The sequence below is a fragment of the Symsagittifera roscoffensis genome, chromosome 4 (assembly GCF_963678635.1).
Source record: "Symsagittifera roscoffensis chromosome 4, txSymRosc1.1, whole genome shotgun sequence".
NCBI classification, from domain to species: domain Eukaryota; kingdom Metazoa; phylum Xenacoelomorpha; order Acoela; family Convolutidae; genus Symsagittifera; species Symsagittifera roscoffensis.
This window is the reverse complement of record NC_087065.1, coordinates 43,636,192-43,663,398: the sequence shown is the minus strand read 5'-3', so window position 1 is coordinate 43,663,398 and position 27,207 is coordinate 43,636,192. Positions and strand designations below refer to the sequence as shown.

At 45.8% G+C, this 27,207-nt stretch overlaps 1 protein-coding gene across 1 annotated transcript in view; it reads right to left on the bottom strand.

The window, feature by feature from the left end:
- Window positions 1-26,926, bottom strand: part of LOC134843821 (early endosome antigen 1-like) — an 84,895-nt gene extending 57,969 nt beyond the window's left edge. The window contains exon 1 of the mRNA XM_063860109.1: window positions 26,920-26,926. The gene's annotated coding sequence lies outside the window, so the exon portion shown is untranslated. The remainder of the gene's footprint in view (window positions 1-26,919) is intronic.
- Between the last annotated feature and the right edge of the window lie 281 nt (window positions 26,927-27,207).

Genomic DNA, 27,207 nt, shown 5'->3' with positions numbered 1-27,207 from the left:
ATCGTTAAAATTTCGGTAAGTTTTGAGGCCAAAAAATTTGGCGATTAAAAGAAATAAATAAAGCATTAGAAAAACCGACTGTTCACTAGAATATTAAGGAGTTTGTCTCCATTTAGATTATGCAGCAAAATTTGAAGAGCAAATAACTCCAACTTAGTAACATTCGCCTGGAAGTAAATACAGATGGAAAATAAAGTTAGGTTCTAAACCGACTGGCTAGCGTCTGAGCAAAGCGGTTTAGATGTTATTGTTGTTGTGAATTTTCAGTAGGATACTGATGGGATGATATCCCCAAAGTTCTCAAAACTTTGTCCAGTTATTTCGGCACATGTTGCAGTCACAGAAGAGGACCCATGTGCACTTGTTTTGTTCTGAGAATTGATCGTCGAAAAACTTCCACATCATCTGTATCAATCTTCGCTTTTAGCCTCGCATTTCTCGAAATTCAATTTTCTGATTAAGTCGGTTTATTAGACGGCACGTCCTGAATGTATACTCTCCTCTAGCTTTTTCAGTTCTGGTCTTGTTTAGGCTGAAAATTTCTTTCGTTCTTCCTGGATTTTCAATTTTGCCGGGATCTTAATGTGATCGTTTTATTCATGCATGAATTTCGCCATCATCAGTAAATCGTTCAGCTGGAGAAACAACGCCAGAGGCATGATGCTTAACAATCTCATCTGCTCTCTATAGTCAGAATCGTTTCCAGTGATCCAATTAAGACTTTGGTTTGGAACCTTTCTAATCTGCTTAAGTCGTTTCTTGAGATATTGAAAAAAATTAGACCATACGTTAGAACAGGAAGTATCAAGGAGTTGTACAGACCAAGTTTTATGCGCATTTTGACTTTGATTTCTAAGTTTCTGCGGATGCAATAGAACGTTTTATTCGCTATCGACATTCTTGAGTCAATATGGGTTGTCCATGTTGAATGTTTGGACACATGTATTCCTAGATCCTTTATCACATTCCGGCTTTCAACTGCTGTTTCACAAAGAATTGTAACATTCGTCTACTGCAGTCACACATGAGGCTTAAGAAAAATAGGCCCTATAACCATTGGCTCAAGAGTCAGGGACACTATCTCTTGTGTTTTTGTACCTCAAATCAGTCGGAGCCAATTCGGTTCGCTTGTGACATGAGACTACGACCCGTTACAGCTTAAAGGCTACTACTAAAATATCCCCCCACTCTAGAATTGGAAAGGTCCCCATACTTAGGTCTCTAGATACCCAAAATACATGAACGCCGTTAAAAACCGGGTTGGAACAATCCGTTAAGTTACTTTTTATTAGACAGTGGAACTTTGATCCATTTCAGATGGATCAACCTAAAACTCGCCTTACCTCAACATAACAATCATAAAACACACTCTAGAAATTTAAATTAGTACTCACATTGTAGCACGCTCAAGAACCAGGAAGTAAATAAGTCGGTGAGCAACTCAAGAATCAATAAAGTAACTAAAATGAGTTTAATGTTAGTCAGTTTTAATAACAAGAACAAGTTTTTACTCTAGACTGTAAGTTCTCGTCAACCATTGGGACACTCTAGTATCGCCAGGTCCTCCTCTAGTATCGATTCCCTCGCCTTGGTATTGTCTCTAGACATTTTAACCACTCTCTTCCATCCTGTCGTGATTGCATTACGATGGGTTAACAGGGGTCTCTTGAAAGCTTCCGGCCCAATCTCGGCCTGGAACTGTCGATACTCCTTTTGATGTTTTCTCATGTGATCTTTCGTTGTCATGTACAACCAGGACGTCAGCGTCGCCCGAAACCATGGTAAGTACCTCAAACGGCTCCAGACATGTCTGACTTCCGTTGGTATGGCGAATACCTTGCACGCAGTCTCAAACAACTCGAGTCTCCTACTGTAGTCTATCGCGTATATTGACTCAGCCGTTGGCGTCCCCGCTTCCCGATACTTCGTTATATTCTCTTCTATCCATCTCAGAGCCAACATCGTACTCACTACCAAGATCGTCACCTTCTGTCGGTGATCCGGTAGTCCGATCGACCGGATTTCTTCCATATCCCATACCAGGCAAAGGTTCTTGTGATCTGGATACCACACCGTTTGCGCCAAACAGTGGCATGGGCATTCTCCATGGGTGATCTCAATGCTCCTGAGGTTACGCTCCCCGAGGCTTCCAAGAGAGGCTCAAGCTCCATCATTTTCTCATGCATCGTGTCGTTATCTTCCAGGTTTGGAGCACTTCCCACAGGTTTTCCGATCACGTTTTGTCTCTCGTGATCGCTTGTGTTCTCTCTCTCCAACTTCAAAAGTTCTTCTCCCCAGATTTCACTCAAGTCATCTCTCAATTCTTTTGGTACTGTCCCTCTGATTTTTCTCAACAACTTGTGCGAGTGATGCAATATCCTAGCCAACCTCACGCACTTGGGCACTGAGAAGGCCTTGTCCACCAGTACTCTCTGGCTGGATGCTTCCACCATCACCATGTGCAGTGGGTAGTGACTTCCGCACAAGTTGGCCATCATTGACCCTATCAGGGATTTTGCGTTCAATGGCAGGCCATAAGCTTCGCTCATGGGAAACCCCATTTCTGCCTCAAGACCAACTTTCCAGCTCCGGATGTGTTTTTGAGTCACCTGCAACACCCCAGGCCATGATTCTACGCTCAACGCCGTCACCCAATGGTGTTCAGACTCTAGTCTTTCCAATGACTGCAAACTACACATTCTCGAGAAGAATCCGAGAGCTGTCGCTATATTCACCGTGGTTCTCGCGTAACACTCCGCTAATATTTGCACTTCACTTCTCTCCCTTTCTGTGATGTCTTCGAACCAAGTGACCAGGTCTTCTTTTTGAAAGGACAGTATTCTGACGCATGACCGTCCATCGCAGGTGTGCTCTCCGTTTCCACACGTCGAATCCAGACAGCTACCCGGCTCCAATTTCTTCGCTGACCCGGGATTGTTCGTCTTTTCGCTTGGCTCTTGCATCTGAGGTAAGATTAGCTTATGCAGCACACTCAACTTTGCCAGATCTTCATCTTCCGTTGGTGCTAACCTCACTCGCTCGGTGGTTTCCTCGATCAGACTCGCGTGGGGATGTGGACACCAGGAGGGTCTTAGTAGCTTCCATACCACTCCCAAGTTCGTGGTTAACAAGCCATTTCCATCGCCCATGTTCACTTCACCTCTCTTGTTCGAGCGCGGTATGCTTACCACCTCTGGTGTTTTCTCAAGAATCAGGCCCATGCCCGGCCCCTCTTTTTCCACCGTGTCTATTTCCATTATTCTTTCTGTCCAAAACTTCAGTAGCTCCGCTACCTCATGGTTTCTGTGGGCACCTCCAGTTTCCGAGTCTAAGAAGGGGTTGTAGGCTATTCCCATTACTCCCGACACATATTGGTATTCCCCCTTCTCGCTGAGTCTCGAGTACTGCTCTGACGAGGCCAGGTTACGGTGAACATCATGTTCTTCTTCGAACTTCTTATTATAAAACCTCCGCACCTCGTCTAGCTTTCTGTGGTTCTCTAGGGATTGTCTGGAACCATCTTCCTTTTCTATTCCTGTACTCTGATACACGTTCAAGATGATCGTTGAGACTCTTTTTTCCATGGTTTTACTTCCGCTTGCTCTCTGTTGGCATGCCAGGATGGTGCTATCAGACATCATTGACATTATCCATCTCAAGAAACACGTGGCATCCTTTCTTCTAGCCAGGCTCAAGCCTGAATTGTCCCTGGCTACGTGTTGCATCAGTGCCTGATACACATCTAGCTTCTTGCTTCCCAACTTCAGCCTGTCATACGAGGTCAGTGTTTCCAACTCTATTCCCACCAGACTCCAGGTGAACAATAATTGTCCTGCAGTTCTAACGAAGGGATTCGCCATTAATGGTGGTGCTGATGAGGGTGTCCTCATTGCTTCTTCAAAATGATCCTTCAACAAACTCTGCCAGGACCTCTTCAGATGATTTGCCATTTCTATTTTATTAACCTCGGCCTTTTGATGGGTGGCCCAATTGCGTGGCTTGCGAGCTACTCCACTGTCCAACTTCTTCCAGCAGTCCTCCATTTCTTTCAATGTTTCAAGGGCCACCCACCACGTCCGGGAAGTGTTCCTCGTCTTGTTCTTCTCCAATGGATCACTCGTCACTTGCTTGCCCATGTCCTGATGTGCCTTTGAGATCCATTCTTTGCCGATATCCACTTCCCATGTCTGTCCGTTTGTTGAACCTCTCTTTACGTTTATCTTCTGAGGCTTGAAGTCTTCCTCCGATGTCGAACTGGTGGAAGTCTCTATTTCCCTTTCTACTTCAAGTGGTCTTCTGAGCTCCGAGCTGTTCTTGAATGCCGCCGTCTTGCATCGAGCCAAAACCATGGGCGCCGTCTCTCTCAAGTTTCCTTCCGAAACAGCATCCACTGAAGGACTACCCAATCCTTCTACTTCTCTCTTCCTCTTGCGAGTCTTCACATTTCTGCTTGAGGGTGTTGTAGCTATCATCACTGATTCGACCTCTCTATCCAATCCTTCCAACTCTTGCCTCCCCCCTGCTCGAGCCTTAAGGATATTAGTACTTTTAATTATATTACTAGTCCCAACCTTATCCCTTTTTATATCATCAACTCTTTTATCTACAGTTTTTTGTTTCAGAGTAGAGCTGTCCTCACATTTTTCTTCTCTAGTCTTCGATCGTGAATTTCTCAGCTCTACCAGCTTGCTCAGCAGCTCTTTTCTCGCCTTCTCATCCAGGCCCGTTCCTATCAGAAGCGGTTCTCCAAATCTTACGACTGTGTCCCACAGTTCCTCCTTGAACTTGTCCATCGTCGTCTCGCTGCCCACTTCTTGATTGAATTCTTCCAAGAACTCCTGCCAAGCATCGTTCTTCAGAGACCCCAGGAATATGTCCCTGTTCCCTTCGAAAGTGTTCCTCTCCCTTTCCTCCGAGCTCAAGATTATCATCCCCATATTGAAGGTCTCATTTGCCAATGGCAATTCCAGATTCTTCCGGGGGGACGGATTCAGAGGTGGGGTGGCAGTATCTGCCCAATTCTCCTCGCTCAAGTCTTTCAACAGCTCTTGAGTGGTGAGCTCTTCCCCTGATGGCCCTGGTTCAGGCGTATTCCCCACCTCCATGTCTTCACCGGCTTCACTGAGAGTTTCATCCATACTCTCTTCTTCTGATTCATGTCTCCTTCTCTCAAGAATTTTCTTAAATCGGTCCTCGACGGGTCCGCTCCTCTTGTCTCCAGGCGTGTCCACTGACAGTGGTGATGGTGTCGTAGGGTCCAATTTCTTGTACTCCGTCAGGGCTACGTGCAGTTGACCTGCTGCATCTAGTTCTTTTCCCTCCTGTCTCACCTCCACCTGTTCTAAGCCATAGGGTGCCCTGTATTTTCTCGTTGCAAATTTCATGTCGTCCACCAATGCGACGTGCCCCTCCATCACGATCATCCTGCCATCATCCCATATGGGTAGCATGTTCTCAAGTCCCGCCTGCTCAAGAGCTCTCAAGACCTTTCGCACCTCATATCCGGGGGGCTGCGAACCTCTCATCTTTTTCGCTCGCGTCGTCCACGAATTTACCTTCGCCTCGCTAGTATGGAAGTAGACCGCCGCCGTGTAGCCGATGAACAGGGGGTCCCAGCCATCAGTGAAATCCTTCTGCATTTCCTCCGTCGTCATCCTCGCCATTATGGAGGGAACTACCAAGGGACTGTTCATTCCTAAGGTCATCCTCCTGACTATTGGGAACTCAGGCATGGTGGCTGGGAGGATTTCTTTCTCCATTATGGTCTCCAGCTCCCTCTTCACCAGTGCGAAGCACTCCTTCCAGGCAGGAATTCTCAAGATTTCTCGTCCGTCTGCTGTCAATGGGTTCAAGTTCCAGAACTTGGGATACATTTCGATGGGACCCTCTCGCTTGCCTCCCATTCTACATTGCATTTGCCCCCTGAAGTTGCACACTATTAGCTCGGCATCTTTCACCTTTCCAAAGAGTACTGTGTTGCTCATTCGCCCTCTGAGCACCTCCTGCTGACACCAATTTAACGCCGTCCCATCCAGTATACTGATAAGACTCAAGTGCGTTACAGAGTGACGATACGTTGTCACCAGGGGGTCTGGGAACGCGTACGTCACTGCTGGACCATAAATGCAGGTCACCACCTCCTCTAGGCCCCGGATTATCCCCATTGGGTCCGACCTCATTGCCAGGCAAAGGTCCGTCAGCAGAGGCATCCCTCTATTCGTCTTCTTCCATTCTTCTCTCGAGGTTGGATTCTCATCTTCACCCGTCATGTGCCGATTCTGCATCATGAGGTATTGCACTAACAACGTCTTCAACCCTGCGGCACACTTGTAGGAGCTGGTTTCAATGCTCGAGTGGACTCTCCCCATAGACAGAGGCTCTCCATATTCCATTAATCGATGAAACGGCACCAATTCCCCATGGGTTAAGAGTAATAGTGCCAGGTACCCATCGACTCGAAGTGTCTCCACTCCTCGACTAAACATGTATGCTGGGCCCATGTTGAACAAGTATCTGAGGTAAACCAAATACAAAGCCAAGAGCAGACTGATGGGCATGCCCAGTATCTCCTGCACGAAGGCTCCAAAGATAGTCGCCGTGGTGCCGAACATTCCTGCCATGAATTCCTTCTCCCAGCAAGGACTCAAGAACTTGAGAATCTCATAATCCCTCCTAGTCCTCAATTCACCCTTGGCGTGCTCTCTCCAGAACCCTCCAATCGTCACTTCATTGGCGGCCGAGACAAATCTAGCCACCGTCATGTCTCTTGTTTCGGCCAGCTCCAGTTGTTTCTCCAGAAAACTCCAGACTTGTTTCACGAGGGATGGTGCTTCCTCCCTCGTCTTGTTCGTGGCGTTCTCCAGCCTTGGTGTCAAGAATGGCCACCAGCCATTCTCTTGAGTCAATCGATATTTCATCGATTCTAATTGCTTCTCCGTCTCGGCCACATTTCTTCTCTCGTTACTGGGACCTCTAGACTTGCTGGTGGAGTTTGTGATCTTCACGTCCATACTCCGAAACCACAACCTGGCCGTCAATTGGCTTATCGCCGGGTGATCGTCTCTGATGACTGGGCTGAACTTGAGTTGCCTGGCAAAGTTCGATATCTCTAGCAAGAGCACCTCATCTAATACGATCAGGATGTCGGCTAGTCCATAAAAGCCCCTCAGTGCATGAGATATGTCCGCCCATGCCGCCGCCAATTCTGACTTGCGAATCCTCATGTTCGATGGCTCCAACTCCCGATTGGGGGCTGCCATTAGAATCCGCCATTCATTCCCTTCTGCTATCAGGATCAAGACCGCGTACACGAATTGTAGGGCGGGTGGCATATTCGCGTATCCAGGGGATGTGGTAAACACCACCTTCGTCTTGGACCCAAATCTCGAGACAACATTCTCTTGTACTTCATTCATCGCCGCAAACAACACCTGAATGGCTTCCCATATCTTCCTCGATGGCGGATTTTCATCGCCCTTCAGTTGCTCAAGAAGTCCCACCGCGTGCAGGTGATCATTCATTCCTGCAAACAATAGCAGCTCAGGTTCGCAGGGCATCTCTGACTTTATTGCCACCACCAGAGTTAACATCTGGTTTAATTCAGCTCCTGGCAAAGAGTATATCAGAGTCTCCGGCCAGAACAACTTGGGAGACGTTCCTTCGAAGTCCGACCCCGCCACAATGACTACTCTCGCAGCAGCTGGATCTGCTCTATCATAAACTGCCAGGGTTTTGGCCAGCTGGGTGCTGCCACAGGGCTTCCCGTACCTGGGATCTTCCGCCAATTTCGAGCCTTCGTAAGCGGCATCCGGCAATTCCATCGATCCTGGATTGAGTAGTTTGTCCACCACTTTCAACTGTGCCGGGGTCGCCAACCTGATCCTGGCGATGCTCGTTCGGTGCTTGGGAGGTTCTGTTATAAGTCCAGGACTCCCCAGCAGCTTGAGAGGTCGGTAGTTAATGGGTCCCATGATCGCTTTTGTGGGAATTCCAGTCAGGTCTGTGGTCTCCATCAACTTCGTTCTCGAGAAGTGCGCCTCATGAGCTTTCAACCAGTCCACGCAATGATGTCTATTCAAATCCTCGTGCGACACTCGTTCAATCCCCAGGGTTTCCGCCAATTCTCGCCTGCATTCCAAACTCTCTAGGTCCAGTTCTTTCACCTTCTCAGGATATCTCAAGCGAGCGGTCTCCATAGACCTCTTTTCCCGCTTGCTCTCTGCCACTACCACTGAGGACATCGCCGAGCCTGGAGGTGTTGATGACATCACCTCCTCAGATTCCATTGGCGTGGCACTCTGCAATCGGGTCTGGATGCTCCTCGAACCGTCTCTAATGTCAACTCTCGTTCCCAAGCGACCAGACAAGGCCCTTGAGGCAAGGAATGGTGGGTTCGGAGGTGGTCCTAAGGTAAATTGGGCTGTCTCTAGCAGATCCGACTCTAGCGTGTTTATGTGTTCCTGGAAGACGTCGTTTAGCCACTCTGCTCCCCGTGGCCTATCGAAATGGATTCCATCATTGGAGGTGTCTTCAGGGAATCCCTCTTTCTCCATGCGCTCTGCCACGTCCAACAGTCTGACAGGGAGCACACTCTTGCGATGGATATCTCGGATCACCTTGTTTAGGTTCCGCACCTTCTCGTTCATCTCCAAGGCGTGCTGATCAAACATCATGTTGTAGGGGACCGTACATACTGTCAGCAGGATGGGGTCCATCTGGATCCTCAGCTCCTCAAGAAGGCAGCTCATCTTGTCGTACAGCCTCATTATTTTCCTCGCTTCTCCCCTTGACACATCGTTTGTCCCGATCATCAGGGTCACCGTGTATACTTTAGTCATCCCTAGCATGTCCAGGGTTGCCAACATCTGTGGCGTGGCAGCTCCAGCGAAACTCAAGATTCCTGTCTGCCAATGCGACTGGATCCGGGTCAACACCCGCACCAGGCTGTCCCCTATGATTAGGTGAACTGCACCCTCTGGCACACGAGGTGGCGCGAGATACTCCACCCAGGCTGCATCATGGAAGCAGTCCCTCCTGGCTCCCTGTTGCGCACTCCAATCCAGTCGATTGTGCCTGTGGTACCTTCCCTCTGTATTTTTCTTATAACTCGAGATCACGACGCTCGTGACCGGCTGTTCCCTCCAAGTTGGGGGAAGCTCCGGTCTTGCCGATCTTTCACGGTTTTTCTGTTGTAATTTCTCGCCTAGCTCTTTCAGGCGCGATGAGCCGCCACTCACCTGACTGTCGCTCGAGGTCGAGGTTGGGGTATATCCCGGCAGCACCACATCCATTAGTGGACGTACAGGTTGTGTCTCTATGCCACGCAAGGAAGGCGTCGCGTCATTCGGTATCCAGACTTCCAACCCTTCACTCATGTGTTCTCTGGCCTCGCGGTCAAGGTTGAACCGTCCTCTTGCCCTGGGAGCTTCATCCACCTCCATGCGCGACTCTGGCCTCGAGCTGGTCACCACTCGCTCCTTTGGCCTGGCTCCCTTCTGTGCGTCAAGCTCACGTTGTCGCTGTTCTATTCTCTCCAACTCCGATTTCAGTTGATCACGATTCGCGGCGCTCTCCCGTACCCTTAGTTCCTGCTGATGTTCAACTTTTAGCACCTCTAGTAACCTCAGAGTCTGATCTCGCTCGTTGACTATCTGGTCTCTCTCCAGCTGAATCTTCTCCCGATCCAGCTTCGCCTGATCCCGATCGAGGTTCGCCTTGTTCCTTTCCTTCTGCGCCTTGTCGAGCTCTTTCTTTAGAACACCCAGATCCGGATATGCCTCGGTCGTCTGTTGCGCTCGCGTCATCGACGGCACCCTACTCGAGCCCTGGCTTGTAGATCTTGCTGTTGGCCTAGCCGGTAGTGGGAACTCCCCTGCGCCATATTCAGTGTTGTTACTCAGGCCAGGATTCCTTGCCAAGTCAAAGCCCCTTACTCCTCCATCCACGTTCCAAGACAACCATCTGGTCTGTTCTTGGTTTGATATACCCTCGGTGGTGTATCCGATCATCAAGACAGCCTCCGTTGCAGACTCCCTGCACTCACCCTGGTCCTCCAACTGGAGGGTGGCATTCAGCATCACCGCCATTCTCTCGTCTATTTGGGTGTAGTCCAAGTCCCTCAGGCGTCTGTACAGCTCATCAAGAGTGGGCTTCTTCAGGGCCGCGGGCATGGATTTCCAGAATCGGTCTGCCATTCTTCGTGACTTCGGGATGTATATAGGTATGTGTTAACCAGCTCAAGAATTACCCAACCGACTTAAGTATTACCCAACTCAAGAATTCTCTAGAAACGTTCCCTTGCAAATACTTGCTGTAGGTGCGGATTATCGCGAGTTCAATCAAGATTTCCCTTTCTGTTTCTCGCTTCGAGTATAGTTGGATTTTCAACTTTGTTTTTCAAACTTGATCTGAAAACAGAAAGCATATTAAAACTTCACATGTCATGTTCCTAACCTAGAGGCCCCCCTTCTACCAGTATGGTAAAAATCTTATCATTCTCATATCACTTAAAACAATTCAATTGGAATTTCCTTAAAAGCATGCAGATTCATTTTATGTTTTAGCACCGTTAACTCTTTTTTAAAATTCAATTGTCATGCCAATCATATCTTAAGATCCCTTTACCTGCGCCGCACCCCAGTACCTAACTCAAGACTCCTCCCTCACACCCGACTCGATACCCCCATGTACCCGACTCAGGCGATGCTCAAGTAGTACTTCTTATGAAGATACACCATTATCTCAGTTTCTGCAAAGACCACATGTAGGATAGCGTACAATTCCCTCGGGCTCAGTTTGCCCCTGTTTGGGTCATACACCGGCATTGAGACCTCTGTTATCCCTCTTTCAATCATGAAATCTCTCAGCCTCGTTAGTGCTAACATCACGTGCTCAAGATCTATTGTATTCCTTTCATTGACCCTCGTCACTAGGAAGCACAGATCTTTGCCCGGGACTTGTGCTACTGATGGTGGAAGCGCTGCCATCCCTCCCAGTCCTGGTCTCTGTCTGAACAGAAACTCCACATTCTGGTACTCTATTTTGAAGTTAGCTTCCAATCTTGATTTGAAACTCATGTCCGCCGTGACGCAGATCGCGCTAGTCCTGTTTGACAGGATGAAGTCGCTATCCGTTATCATGATGTTTTCCGAGTACTCATTGGGTATTTCGAATTTCGTTTTGAAATTCCGACCTATAGTAGGCTCTGGCTCTTCTTCCTCCAGTTCCAATTCGCTCGTTTCTCTCACTTCCTTGAGCTTCTTTATCATCAAATTTTCGGTGTGGGTAAGTCCTACCCCCACTCCCCGGACAAAAATATTTATCGACGTCCCCGTCGATGTTGTCGGGTCTGAATTGTCCTGAGGAATGTCCAGTGGCCTGTCTGTTGCCGTCCATCCGAAAAGAGGGTCCTCTGTCTTCATGTAATTTGCTGCTGATACATCGACTTGCTGAATGCTTTGTCCTTCGCGGCTCTCGTCTTTGACATCACGCATCCACTCTAGAATCCTCAAGTTCGTGTTCTCCCTCCTCTCTATCTCACTCTGTTCGAGATCCGTTTCTACTTCTGGCGTCGAGTAATCATCCTGCGGATAATGACCACCATCGTCAATGACCTGCCATTCCTCTCCGGCTTCCAGTTCGCCTGCCTTCAGTAATTCCTCGCCCAAATTGTCTGGCTGTATCCTATCGATCACGAAGTCATCCCCGTACCTGTTGTACCTCATGCCGGTGCGTTTACGATTGCCAGTCCTGGTTTCCGGTGGTGTTGGTCGATCCGGCTCCATCCACTTCGGCACCTCGTCTTGCTCCGGGTCGTCCCAGTCTTCTTCTACAAATGATCCTGCATCAGACCCCACTCCTATCTTTTCATTGTCGTCCAAACTCAAGTTCTCATTACCATCATTTTTCTCTCGAGTACCTTTCTCATTCACTTCACACGCTGGCTCTACCACCAGGTACTCAAGACCCTCCATGTCCTTCGGTATGCACCAATCCTCTGGAGACGGGACGTGAGGCTTCAGATTTTCATAATGTGCCGCTCGCCCAGTACTCAAGCGATAGAACCGTCCTTGTTGATGAACCTCCGTTATCATGAATGGTCCCCTCCACTTCTTGAGTAGTTTCTTTGTTCCCTTGGGCGGTATTACATTTTGGAAGACCCACACGTATTGGCCCACTCCATATGGCTTTGCTCTAAATATTTTTTCGTCGTATTTCCTGCGTTGCCTCATTTGCGCTTGCGCCGTGTTCCTCCTGCATAGCTCGTTCAACTCCTGTTGTCTTTTGATCGCTTCTTTCACATATGCCTGAGGCGACGTCCTTTTCCCCTCGTATTCCGGGTAAAAGAATGTCAGAGGCATTGCTCTCTCCCTGCCCGTCAACATCATGAAAGGACTGATGCCCGTAGTTGAGTGCTGTGTACTGTTGTAGGCTCCTACTACCTGTGGCAGGTATTTGTCCCAGTCCGTCATGTATCTTGAGCAGTACACCCTTAACATGTTGACGAGTGTCCTGTTTTGTCTCTCTACCAACCCATTGGTCTGCGGATGGTAGGTCGTCGAGTGTGCTTGAGCAATGTGCGATCTCTTCATCAATTCTTTTGTCAAGTCCCCCACAAAAGCTTTGCCGTTGTCCGACTGGAAAGTCATTGGACAACCATACCGCGATATCCAATGCGTTATCAGATGATCACATGTCTCTTCGGCCGAGGCTGTCTGGCACGGAACCGCTTCCGCCAACTTTGTGAAGTGATCTATTATAACCAGTATCTGGTTGTATCCCGACTCTGTCATGCAGATTTTTTGATGGTCTATCTGCACCACTTCATTGAACTCCGAGCTCTCAACGGACTTGAGGGGAAACTTCATCTTCCTTGGGTCTTTTACCTGGAGACATGCCAGGCAGGCATTCACCCATCTCTCGCAAGCTTTTCTCATTCCTGGCCAATCAAATCTGTGAAGTATCCTTTGTTGTACTTTGTCTATCCCCTGGTGACCCATCTGGTCGTGTGATCTGAAAAGCACCTCTGTCTGGTACAATTGTGGTAGTATGATGAGGTTGTGTTTGTGTAATATCTTTTCCTCATCTCTCCTCTTGCACGCTACCACTCCATCAGCTGTGTGATAAAGTAAGTCTTTCTTTTCTTTGTAGAACTGGCTCAAGATCTTGTAGCTGTCTTCCTCAAGTTCCCCCTTCTCCTTGACCCCCGACTGGATCCATTTGGAGAGGTTACTTGTCATTTTGTCATTCTTCTGGGCTCTTATTAGGTCTGACAGCCTATATCTTGCCTTGACATGCTCCTTTAGCGCCATGATCTGTCCATTCATCTCACCAGGGTTGTGGATGTCATCACTCAGTTTCACGCATATCATCCTTTTCACGATTTTCATATCATCTTCTGGCACCAGATTCGTTCTGATGTTTGAGTTGCATGATAGTTCCCTGAATGGTTTCCTTGCGACCGCAATTTTCTCAAGTTCCTCACCACCTCGCATCTCCTGTATGTCCATGTTGTATGTTCCTGAAGATGGATCCGTCTGTAACTCCCTGTCGTGGTGCCTTGTCTTCTCTTCCGCCAGTATCATGCACAGACTGTCCTGGTTTTCGCTGCTCTCATCCGAGTCTTCATCCCATCCTTCACGCTCCCCGGACAATTTTCCTTCTCCGGTTCCTTCTTCCGTGAACCTGGAACACTCCCCGGACTCTTGACCTAGTCCCAGGTGTTCAGTATCTTCCTTGAACGTCACTTTTTTTTCCTAACCTTGGTCTGCTCCAGAATGTCTTCGGGGATTTTGTCAACTAGTGACCGCACGACATCTTTGCTGTCAGTGACGCTTCCTCTTGATGAGTCAGTATCGTTCACTGTCTCTTTTCTCCGAAGTATAGTGAATTCCGGTTTCTCTTTACCCTTCTCCTGGATCACTGGCTTATCATCTGATAGTTTTTCGAGCAACCTCATTAAGTCATCATCTATCTGTGCAGTTCCTGCTTCCACCTGGTTAAGATCATAGCCTTTTGCCTTGAGCGTCTCCTTCACGATCTTCGACTTGAGTATAATCTCAATCGGAATCCTCTTGCTCTTCCTCAAGATGGTCTTCTCTGGAGGCTCTTTAGGCAATTCAGGATGATCTTCTATCGGTTTGCCTGACTTGTCCAGCCATCTCGTGAGTGGAAGACTGTCGTACGTTTCCTTGTCCATGAATGAGAAGCCATCTTTGATTTCAGGTCTGTCTGCTTCTCTTTGCTCTTGTCTCTCATAGAACTCCGTCTTCTTACTCAAGCTGTCGGCATTCTGATGTTTATCTCGCGTTCTATGCTCAATTATCATGTTGTATCCGTCCAGGCGAACTATCCACCTCCCAATGTAACTTTGGTCCATTGAGTACGTTTTCAGCCAGCTCAGTGCTCTGTTGTCGACTCGCAACTTGAATGGCTCACTGCCCAGGTATGCCCTGTATTTCTCGACAAAGGTAACCACCGCGAACATCTCAGCTTTCGGTGCTCCGTACTTCATTTCCGTGTCACTCAGGACTTTGCTCCCGTACGCTATTGGTCTCAAGACTGTCTTCCCATTCCATTCTTGTTCTTGGTGGAGAATCCCAGAAATCGCGACTACCGACGCATCCGTGTCCAGCACGTACATCCCTTTCTCAGTCGGCATACCCAGTACTGGTGCCTCACATAGCTCTTTCTTTATCCTCTGGAATGACTCTTCTGCTGCGTTGTTCCACGTGAACTTCTTGCCCTTGTGTCTCATTAATTGTTGCATCGGGTATACCTTGTCTGCATAGCCTTTGATGAACTCTCTATAATAGTTAGCGAAACCCAGGAAGCTCATCAACTGGTGCTCTGTCTTCGGTGATTTCCAGGTCAGGACTGCTTCCACGGCGTCCGTATCAGGTCTGATGCCGTGCTTGTCTACCATCCTGCCCAAGTATTTTATTGAGTCCTTGAGTATCTCGCACTTTGATGGTTTACACTTTAGCCCCGACCTCTTCATGCATGCAAACACTTCGTCTAGTCTCTCAATATGGTCTTCCAGTGTTGCCGTCGTTATTACTACGTCATCCACGTAGCACATTACCAGGTTGCCATACTTCTTCGTTACGCCTATCAGCGCGTGGGCCATCAACCGCTGAAACGTGGCTGTGGCATTGCAAAGTCCAAACGGCATCCGTTTCCATTGAAACGGACCCAACTCGCAGGCAAACCCTGTCTTGTCCCTGTCCTGCTTCCTTAGTGGTACTTGCCAAAAGGCCGAGCCTAAATCAAGAGTCGTAAAAAATTTTGCATCACCTAACTTCGAGAGGCTCTCATCAATCCTAGGTATGGGATAGGCATCCTTCACCGTGACGGAGTTCAGGTATCGAAAGTCACAACAAAACCTCAACTGATCGCCTTTCTTTTTGGCCATCACTACTCCACACGCCCACGGTGACTTGGATGGTTCTATCATGTCATACTCTAGTAACGTATCGATGTCTTTCCTACACGCGTCCGATTTGTGTGGGGTCATGCGCCTCGCCCCCTCCCTGTGTGGTACCGCGTTTTCCTCAAGTTCTATTTCATGCTCAACGAAATTACAACACCCGATATCCGCCTTATGCCTCGAAAAAACTTCCTCGTTCCGCTCTAGTACGTCCTTGATGGCTTCGAGCTGTTCATCTTTCAGTTTGCCCCTCAAATGTTCAATCTCCGGCAGGACCGGTTTTTCATTTTGCATTTCATCTAGTGTGGGTCGCTCTGGAAAGTTCGAACAGCTCGAAAGACCATCGTCCGTTTCTGACTTAAGTGATTTAATAAGACCTGAAGAATCTTTTATTTTCTGCAATCGTCTCAAGATACAAATTTTGTCCCTGTGATTGGGACAATCAACAACTTCATTTTGTTTTGAGTTCTCAATTGTTTCATATCGAGTTTTAACCGGTAAAGCATATCCCAGTTTCCTCCCTCTCTGTATCGTGATCGGTATATCAAGGGTATTCAACAAGACACTGACGCAGAGGCCGCTCTTCGTTATCGAAAATGATCTTCCTAAAACAGCAGCACTTTGACTATTAGGATTCGGAACTATGCACACTTGCTTGTTGTCACTTAGTTCATTGTAATTTTTCATCCTCAAACTTACGATTGCCGCTTCATTAGCTTATAGCCTCACCCTCCTACTCAAGAATACCTGTGCTTTGTTTTCATTTGCCATTATTAAATTTACCGGTTTGATTGCGTACCTCCTATCCGGGTTCCGTATCCTGGACATTGCGTTATTTAGATCAATCGTTACGTCGAAATTCCTGATGAAGTCTCTGCCCAAAATAAATTGGTCAGATTCATCTAGGTTTTCTACCACGATAAAGCTCATCCACAGGTTACGTTCCCCCAAATTGAGGGCTATTATTGGCGTCCTGCCCAGCACCCGAAGGGCCCCTTTGTTTGCAGCCGACAGCCGTATTCTCGAGTCTATCAAGTCGCCTTTGTCAAAGCCCATCCTCTCCCAAGTTTCGATTGGTATGACGCTCAAGACTGCTCCCGTGTCAAGCAACCCACGCAACTGAGTCTTTTTGCCACTTATATCCAGCACGTGCCCTGTCACATCTGCCTCCGTCCCGATGTGCATTGCATCTTCTTCAAGCATGGCGCAGTGTCCAATCGATCTCACTTTCAATTCTTCTTTCCCTACGTAGATTTGTCCAATTAGGTCTTCGTCGCATGTTATCATCGTCTTGGTATAGATGTTAATCCCATCTATATTTAGCATCACCTCGTGTGGACCATAAGCTTCAGTATATCTGCTATCAACACGTACCGACTTGCTGCCCCCTCTCATGAGTAGTGCTCTCAAGGCTCTAGAAGTCGTTTGTGGGCTTATACAGCTCAAGTAATCTGCGTACACGTCAATGTGCATTATCGTCTGGTCGCTCGGTTCGCTCAAGTTTCTGGTTACCTCGTGGCCGCCCACTGTGATTATCGACATTATTCTAGCCCCAATTTTCGATATGCCGAATGGCTTTCCCGTCACCATTTTTACAGTGTTACAATTCCCCGTCTTTGTTGAGCCCGGTACAGCCTCTGGTGTTTGGTTCGATCCAGTTAATGCTTCGTTGAAATTCTGTCTTTCGATCTCCAGCTTTAGTCGTTGCTCTATTTCTTTCGCAGCCAGATCCTGTTTTACTTTGGCAATTGCTTCCGTCACCGCTTTCTCATAGTTTATCTCTAGCGAGTTCCCAGCCGCGGACTCTATCGCACCATTAACATGTGTTACAGCTTTCACTGTTTTCGTCGGCAATTCCGTGCTTGGAGTTCCTAGATTCAAACTCGTTTTGTCTATTCCGCTGATTCTGCACTGCCGCTAATGCCAACTTATGTTTGGGGTGACTCTGGTCCTTGACCGCTTCCCAGAACAAGGGACAATCCATTCTGAAGTGCCCCTCCTGGCTACAGAAGAAGCATCTTGCGCCTATCTTGATGATTAAGCCACTATAGTACTCGTGTTCCTCCATCTGGCTCATGTCCTCCTCATCTGGTGCATATCCTAGACTCTTCATGCCTTGTTTGTATGTTGTGCAGTCAGCCACGTGGTGATCCGCCGACCCGCAGTTCGCGCATGATCTGCGCTTGTCCATGTCATCTCTAGGCTTGTACCATGACGACCTCTGGGGTTGACTTCCCCCTTGCGTGTTCCTGTTTTCTGTATATGAGTATTTCTTGGGTTTCATCAGCATGTATTCCCTTGATTTCTGTCTCATTTCTTCTGGGGTTGGTGCGCTGTCTTTCGACAATGTGTAGTATGTTGCTAACATTGTCCTTAAGTCGTCACTTTTTACCCCATCAATAAACTTCGAGGCAATGCTAAAGTTCCTTCTGTTTGTCGACTCCTCTGGGTCACTCCTTCTTCTCAAGCTCTCGAGATCATCTAGGAACCGATCTATTGACTCGTCGTCCCTCTGCCTTCTCTTTTCAAATCGCATCATCGCTTGGTGACCCTTCATGCCTGACCCGAATCGATTCAGCAATATCTCGAAGATCTTGTCCGCGGTATCGCGTTCTTCTTCTTTCTTTGCAACCACGCATTTCAATGCCGTGCCTTCCAGGTTACTGAGTATGGCTGTGCATGCTTGCCTTTCATCATTTAAGTTATCTTGTTCTAGATGTAATCTCATCACTTCCACCCACGTGTCAATGCATCCATCTGAGTCGTCTTTGAATTCTTTTGGCTTCTTGAAAGTTTTCCTTGATTTTCCGTCTCTCCTATCGCTCGAGTTAGCGTTCCTCGTGGCGAAGGCCTCTAGAGTCCTGTTCATCATCTCCCAAGTGCTTGCCCATGTCATGGCATCCGGACCTGCGTTGCTGCTAGCTGTTGAGTCCCCCGGACCACTCGTTGTGTTTGAATTTCCACTTTTCGTGATTGTTTTATCAGCCGTTGGTGCTATGCTCACCGTATTCCGGGTTAAGGGCAACGGTGTCGATTGCCGTTTGCCCCTTTGTGGTTCCACAAAGTCAACTCTGGTGCCTTGCGTGCGATCCGCTGCCGGTCTTTCTTGTGAGGTAGAATTTCTCAAGATTGCATCCAATTTCGTCTGTATTGCACCTGAACTTTCGGCCTGATTCTTGCTCATTGTGTCCAGCCTCTTTTCCAGGCTACCTATTTGGCTGTTGACATCATCATATCGGTTTTTCAACTGTTGCAAATCTTTTTTGATGTTCCCTTCTCGTTCTTTATTGGTGGCTTCTACCTTATCTGTCATCTCCTTGAGTCTCTCGTCTGTTGCCTTAGCCAGGTTAAAATAACTATCCAGATACTCGTGTTTGTTGTATCTTAATTCTTTTCTTATCACTTCTCTGTCCTCTTCGCTGTGCTTCAGCTTTTTGTCGATCTGATTCAGTTTTGCCATCAAGTCACCTAGCTCAAGAGTAGCCTCTTCATGGTCAGCCGTTGGTCTTTCTTCGGCCGTTGCTTCTGCTTTAGTTTGTTCCTCTCTCGGATTGGCTTCTGTCGTCTTCGTGCTCACTGTCCCAAATGTTCGTGCTCTTTCAGCTTTTGGTTCCTCAGTCACGTTCTCTTTCGTTTTTATTCCGACCATCATCGCCAACCTTTCTGTAAAAGATGTCTTTTTTACTTGAGAGTCTTCTTTCACCGTTTCTTCGGTGTTGCCTATTGCATCTTCCACATCGTCTATTGGTGAGAACTCCATGGGTTTCGGGTTTGGTTCTTCTGCATTGGGCATTGGAGTTGACTCCGTCGTCTTTTTCTCCAGTTCATCTACGCTCTGGTCTGGTGTCTCTAGGTCGATTTCGATTGTAGGCTCCACCTCTTTTTCCCTCTCATCTTCTCGCGTCTTGCTCTCGGTGCCACTCCTCGTGCTGACCATGCTAACTGAAAAGTTATTTCTTGTTTTGCCTGGGCCCCTTGATGTTGTTCCACGCAGCGACGAGTTATATTTCGTGTTTGATCCACTTGACCTTTTTTCAAGCACCGGTACCCTACTCCGTCTCATTATTTCTATTTACAATTGCTCTTATTTACAATATTATTTTATATACAATTCTATTCTAAGAATAAAAATTTTGTGGAAACAAATTCTTAAAAGAAAATATACAACGTGATAAAAACCTTGTTCCAGTTCTCTAAAATTCCAGTTGTAATTTTACTTCAATTTTTATACTGTCCTTAGACTTCCAGTTACCGTCCCTACTCTTCTTCGTACCGTCCCAGGCTTCCTTTTACTGTCCCAAGACTGTTCGGTAATGTCCCAGTACTCCGTCAGTGTCCCAAGACCCCTGACCTGAGAGTAGTGTCCCAAGGCTAGTGTCCCAAGGCTAGTGTCCCAAGACAACTGTCCCACGGCTAGTGTCCCAAGGCTAGTGTCCCCAGACTACTGTCCCAAGGCTAGTGTCGCAGGACTACTGTCCCAAGGCTAGTGTCCCAAGGCTAGTGTCCCAAGACTACTGTCCCAAGGCTAGTGTCCCAAGACTACTGTCCCAAGGCTAGTGTCCCAAGACTACTGTCCCAAGGCTAGTGTCCCAAGGCTAGTGTCCCGAGACTACTGTCCCAAGGCTAGTGTCCCAAGGCTAGTGTCCCAACGCTAGTGTCCCAAGGCTAGTGTCCCAAGACTACTGTCCCAGGGCTAGTGTCCCAAGGCTAGTGTCCCAAGACTACTGTCCCAAGGCTAGTGTCCCAAGGCTAGTGTCCCAAGACTACTGTCCCAAGGCTAGTGTCCCACGACTACTGTCCCAAGACTACTATCCCAAGGCTAGTGTCCCAAGACTACTGTCCCAAGACCACTGTCCCAAGACCCTTGTCCCAAGACCCTATCCCAAGACCCTGTCCCAAGACCCTTGTCCCAAGACCACTGTCCCAAGACCCTTGTCCCAAGACCACTGTCCCAAGACCACTGTCCCAAGACCACTGTCCCAAGACCACTGTCCCAAGACCACTGTCCCAAGACCACTGTCCCAAGACCACTGTCCCAAGACCACTGTCCCAAGACCCTGTCCCAAGACCACTGTCCCAAGACCACTGTCCCAAGACCCTGTCCCAAGCCCACTGTCCCAAGACCACTGTCCCAAGACTGTATCAAGACTGTTCTGGTCCAACACTGTCCCAGGACTTCTTTGGCACTGTCCCAAGGCTGTTGACAAGTGTCTGAGCGGTGGGACCTCTTTCTTCTTCGTTATGGGGACTTCTTGATTCACTGTACCTTGTACCACCACTCAAGCTCTAGTAAAATTTTCCCAAAAAACCCTCTCTTAAAAGCCAAATGCTGACCCCCCTTTTTCTTATTTCTTTTTAATTACCTCTCTTTCAATGTTCCAAGCAACTTGAGACCAAAACCTGTGTGCAGGTATCTTGTGATCACCTGTTCGTATAAAAACTGAACACAAATCCTCACCAAAATGCAACAAAAATCCAAGCTAGAAAAAGTAATAAAAACGGAAAGATGAGCCCACCTAAAATTCAAAGGTGACAAATGTCTACCTTCTATCGAAAAAATGTCTGGTACCTAATTGCCACGCGTTTCCTTCCCCTCTGCTAGCGATCTTATGGGGTATCACAAAAACTGTCTATGTCCGTTTCCCACAACCGATCCGACCAGGGTACCTACCTTAACCTAATTCCAATTTTGGATATCCGTTTCCTATGACCAACGCGTGTAAATGACTAATGTAACTAAATCAACGATGTCGACCAATTAGTTACTCTAATTTCTCCCTTTTTACAATTTACAACCGCCAACCTCTAACTTAACCAGCCCCCCTTCTAACCTCCCCCCTTTTTAGCCCCCTTTCTTAAGCCTAAAATCACCTTAAGCGCCGGGTGCTAAACCTCTCAAGAGAAAACCGTAGACCTGTCTCCAGGCCTGCTCAAGTAAAAACGTTTCTCAAAACCGGGGGATATCGCTTATCCAATTTTACACTTATTTCCTATAATGTAGTATGAGTTTTAACGATACCCGTTCTGCCCAACTTGAGAACTCGAGAACTGCCAAATCCCTCTTGGCTACTTTCCCACTCGACTGGTCACCTCTTCCATTCCAGTCTCCTATTGGTTCAGCTCAAGTGCTCCTGAACCACTTTCCCACTCGGCTGGTCACCTCTTCCAGTCAAGTCTCCTATTGGTTCAGCTCAAGTGCTCCTGAACCACTTTCCCACTCGGCTGGTCACTTCTTCCAGTCAAGTCTCCTATTGGTTCAGCTCAAGTGCTCCTGAACCACTTTCCCACTCGGCTGGTCACCTCTTCCAGTCAAGTCTCCTTGTTGTCCAGCTAAGTTCCAAGCTATCTAAAAACCCTTGACAACGCCCCACACTCGGGCACTTTATTGAGGTTACTGGGTTAAATTGCTAGGTTGATCGAAACGATCGAACTTGTAAAACAGTATGGGTATACTATTTAATTAATATAAAGGTTTGATCCAACTAATCTGGTGTCAAAGTCACTGTCTTTTTTCGTTTTATGGTTTTTGTTTCGCTTTTTGTCTTTTTGCTCGTGTTTTTGTCCCCCTAGTTGCCCCCCTTTACTCGGTTAGCTAAGCCTCGTTCGGAGAGCGTACCAGGAAGTTTTCTTGAGTTTTCTTAAAAAGCTATCACGGTACAACCGGAAGGTTTGCACGTTCCTGTCGAACCGTACCGCCGGTACTCTAGAATGGGCATTCAGCCCGAAGCTGTCTCAAGTGGGTTCGACTCCGTAGTCTTGATGTCGTAAACACCCAGGAGCGCCATAAAAACACTATGTAACATTCGTCTACTGCAGTCACACATGAGGCTTAAGAAAAATAGGCCCTATAACCATTGGCTCAAGAGTCAGGGACACTATCTCTTGTGTTTTTGTACCTCAAATCAGTCGGAGCCAATTCGGTTCGCTTGTGACATGAGACTACGACCCGTTACAGCTTAAAGGCTACTACTAAAATATCCCCCCACTCTAGAATTGGAAACGTCCCCATACTTAGGTCTCTAGATACCCAAAATACATGAACGCCGTTAAAAACCGGGTTGGAACAATCCGTTAAGTTACTTTTTATTAGACAGTGGAACTTTGATCCATTTCAGATGGATCAACCTAAAACTCGCCTTACCTCAACATAACAATCATAAAACACACTCTAGAAATTTAAATTAGTACTCACATTGTAGCACGCTCAAGAACCAGGAAGTAAATAAGTCGGTGAGCAACTCAAGAATCAATAAAGTAACTAAAATGAGTTTAATGTTAGTCAGTTTTAATAACAAGAACAAGTTTTTACTCTAGACTGTAAGTTCTCGTGAACCATTGGGACACTCTAGCTGTCCACCTTTCCACCGAAGGTTCACTCTAGTCCAGTTTAGAATAATACTCCAATCACAACAATCCAGTTCGTGGGAATGCGCTCGTCTCTGTTTTAGATGGGACAGCTCTACTCTCGATTATTATTGCTGCTGAAATTGCGAATAGCAATTTCCCACTGATTTTTCTAGCAACTTTCCCGCGATTGTCACTCGATCGTTCTCTCTTCTCTTTTCTGATTTTCAGTTATCGCGAGAAAATCGTGCATGACAGGTTTCATTCGAAATTTTGAAAAATTAAATTTCACTCCAAAATTAAGTGCTTTTTGCTTCTCTCAAGGTCAAACTTCCAAATATGACCGACTGGCACAAATGAATTCGTGTTGATTTCCTCTAAATTCGACTTAAAAACATTTGTCCAGTGCCAGACTCATTTTGTTTTTGTCTACCCAGTTTTCAACGCTTTTTAGGTCCTGTTGGATGTCTTTTGTGTCTACAATCACTGCTAGCAATTTTAGGTCGTCTGCCAAGATTTATGGGTCACTAATTTTCAAAACTTCAGGAAGATCAATTATGAAGTTGTAGAAGAATAATGGACCAATCAACGTTCCTTGTGGTACGCCACTTGTAATTTCTAAAGTTTCTGATGAGAAATTGTCAGCACGAACAAATTGTTTCCTGTTGCTGTGATAGTCTGAGATTATTTCTAGGAAACAGCCTCCAAATCCAAAGTTGCTCGTTTTCTGTAATAGTTCGTAGTGCAAGACTTTGTCGAATGCCTTAGAGAAGTCAGTATAGAATGCGATCACATGGTTTTCAGCGTTCTTGTCAATTGCTTCGTAGATTTATTCCAAGAAGGAAAACATGTTTGTAACAACTGAACGGTTTTTAGCAAAACCGTGCTGACTTCTTGTGAGAAATTTGATGAAATGGTCGTACAGCGCTGGATACATGCATTTTTCCAGGAGGTTACTCATGATATTTAGGACCGACACCGGCCGGTAGTTTTCCATTTGTCGTTTGTCACCTTTCTTGTAAATAGGCAACAAAGCCGCAACTTTCCAGTTATCTGGTATTTTTCTTACCTTCTTGATGTTTTTAAAAACGCAATGCAAAATTGTGGTCATTTCTCTGGCCGTTCGCTGGAAGAAAATTGGTGGGAGTCCATCTGGGCCCCGCAATTTTGTTATGTCAAGCTCTGTTATAATTTGGTTTAAATATGTTTTTGAGATACTGAATTTACTCAATATCGTGTTTTTGCACTTCATGTCACTGAGTTTGAAGCTTGATTTGGGTGAAAAGACAGAGTGAAAATAATCATTTAAAAAGCTCACTTTTTCTTTGGCTTTGGAAACAGCTATGACATCCTTGATCTTATTCTTTGGGAGAGTTTCTGATTTTTCAGACTCTTAATTTGTTTGAAAATTAAATGTGTGTTACGAGTGGACATCACATTTTCCTGATAATTTAATCTATCTTCCTCTACTGCTTCTTTCACCATTTTATATAGAGATAGAAGGAGATTTCTGCGGTAGCTTGTAGGTTTCAATTTGTATCTTCAAGTTTGTGTTCGCAGTTTGTTCATGATGTTTGAGGTACTTGGCGTAATCCATGGCGGAAGTGATTGGCGACGATTCGTTGTTCTGGGCACATGTTGGTTTACCAAATTTTTCAAATAGCCGGAAAGTTCTTCGCACATTCTATTGATGTTTATGTGACATACTGGTGAGAAAGGCTCACTTAGTATTGATTTCTTGATTTCGTTATAGTCCACGCTACCGAAGCTTCGAAAGTTTTCAGTAGCGACTTTTACCTCATGGTGAGGACGTTCAAGTTGAATGTCGATTGCTTTGTGGTCAGAGCAATTGTAAAATTTTGAGAAATTTTTGCCAGGAGTCACATGAATGTGACAACTTTTGAATAATGTAATGTCTAGGGTATTTTTGCCACAAGTTGGAAAATCTATTGCTGGCTCGAATTGATGTTGCTCTTTTAGTTCAATTATTGACTCTTCTTCATTTTCGATGCTACTATAGTCAATCCAGTTTGCATTTGGAAAATTTACATCTCCGCAAATAAGTGTTGCAGTTGATTGATTTGATTCCTCAATTTCAGTTAAAATTTGTGCGAAATCGCCTAAACAATAGCGATATTTGCCGCTCGAAGGTGGATTGTAAAAACAGGAGACAATAATTCGCTTATCGTTTATTTGGATGCTGCAAGTTAAACAACACTCAGGTTGCTTATTTGGCAATAATTCAGATGAAAATGTTTGTTTCACTGCCATTAGAACTCCACCGTGCAAACTTTGATATTTGGCTGTTTGTCGTTCTGATCTATAAATACTGTATTCAATTAGCATTAATTCAGATGATGCAATGTTTTCATTTAACCAAGTCTCGCAGAGACATATTATGTCATAGTTTGATGTTGCTATAGCATTTGCAAACTTCATTCGTCGTTCGAGATTTATGAGACTTCTTACATTCATTTGCAGGATGTTGAGAAAGCTTAGTCAAGCATCATCTTTTTTTCCATCATTGAACAGCTCGAAGTTCCTGATTTTGATTTTCTCCTTTGGAGCTCCTTCGTCTAGAAGTTCTCTTCGTCTTTTAAGGCATAGGTTTTCCTTCATCGCATCTTCTTTCGATAATGCTGGAAGAAGGTAAATTTTCTCATCTCGCAGAGCATCTCTTTTTTTGAAGCTCTTTGCCAGCACCAATCGTTCTTCATGTTCCGTTGACAGAGTTATTAATAAAGTTTTTGACTTGATGCGCTCTTTGCTGTATTTCCCTAGCCTTTTTATTTCTTCAATTTGTGGTTTAACTCCTAACTTGTTTAGTACCTCATGTACTTTTTCGGTTGTGGGGACAAAATTTTCGCCTTTTGATTTCTCGGGATCTTCTCTGATCCCCTGTATACGGAAGCTTTTATTGATATTATGATGTATTTCATGTTTTACTTCTTTTCCAGCTCCTGTTTTAGCTTTCATATTTTTAACAGGTTTCACACTGAGTACATCTACATAGTTTTTTTTCCAGTTTTTCGCATGTTGTTTTTGCAGCATTTTCGACTTTTTCATCAACCAATGCCATCAGCTTTTTTTCCATATGTTCAAGTCGTGCTTGTATTCCCTCACTCTCTTTTTCAAATTTCTCATTTATTTGCATCATGGTCCTACACTTTATGAAGTTTTCTCTTTCGTTATTAGTGACACATGTATCGCATAGAAGCAATGCGTTTAAACCCAAGTCTTTTATGCCATTGATGGCGGTGTTAGTAAGACCAGTGCAGGTGCCCTCAAGATTCATTTGAGCATTGCAAGATACACAACTGCAACATCTGTCCCTGGCATAAATGGGTGTTTTGCACGTTTTGCAATTTTTAGTCATATTGGTGAATACAGAAAGAAAGAGAAAATGGGATAGAGAGAACTTATTTACAATATGATCCATTTTGATCCAAGCCTGGACAATTAAGCCAAGTCCGTCACAAATTCAAGTTTAAACTCACAATTTATTTCTGTTCTCGTTTCCTTTGTGCTTCTCGTTGTTTTTTTGACGGTTTCTTTTTCTTCTTTAAGATATCACACAAGTTGCTATTGTTGTTTCGTATTATAGCTAATGTTTTGATTTCAAGAGTGGTTTCTTGTAGCAGTTCTCTGTATCCTTCAAGTAGATTTTTGTCTTGTTTTTAAGAATTTGAAATTATGTCTGTTGTAACTTGAACAACTGGTTTCGGTAGTTTCTTTAGATCTTCAAGAATAAAGGGTGCACCGTCTCTCTGACAATAGACAATGCCTTCAATTCGAGGATGCGAACTGATTAGGGGTTTGATTTTCGATACTAGTTGATTGGCAGTAAGGGGAGTCCTTGGACTGAATGGATGGTCTGAAATCGAATTGTTTATTACGTCGTGCTATATAATTACAAACTCGTATCTATTAATTTCGTCTCGCAAGATGTTTCGTACAATTTCATTCGCTTTCGATTTGGGGCATGAAACGTTACTCCTTTGTAATGGATGACGTCTTATTGTAGTTCCTCTTTTCCTCGTACTGATGACCAATCTTCGAGTGCCAGATGTAATGAGCTCGCTCCAATAATCACAACCATGAATAAGGGGTCACCACGGCTACCCCGCAAATCATATAACCTGAAACTATTTAATAAGTTTACACTTTATGAAAGTGAAAGTTTCTCCTGTCACTTTCTTCGGAAAATTTACATCTCCGCACTATACCAGGCTAGTTCATTTTGTGGTCCATTAACATCGGGTCGACAAAGTTAAAACAAATTAAAGGCTATCGGCCAAAGCGCGCAAATTAACGTAGTTACATGCAGAAATAGTGAGCTCATCCCCAGATCACGCGGTCAACGCTAAAAGCAGGGCTACTACTTGATAATTATATTAGTATTGTTTTTGTTCAGTAGATAAAACTCATCATACCCA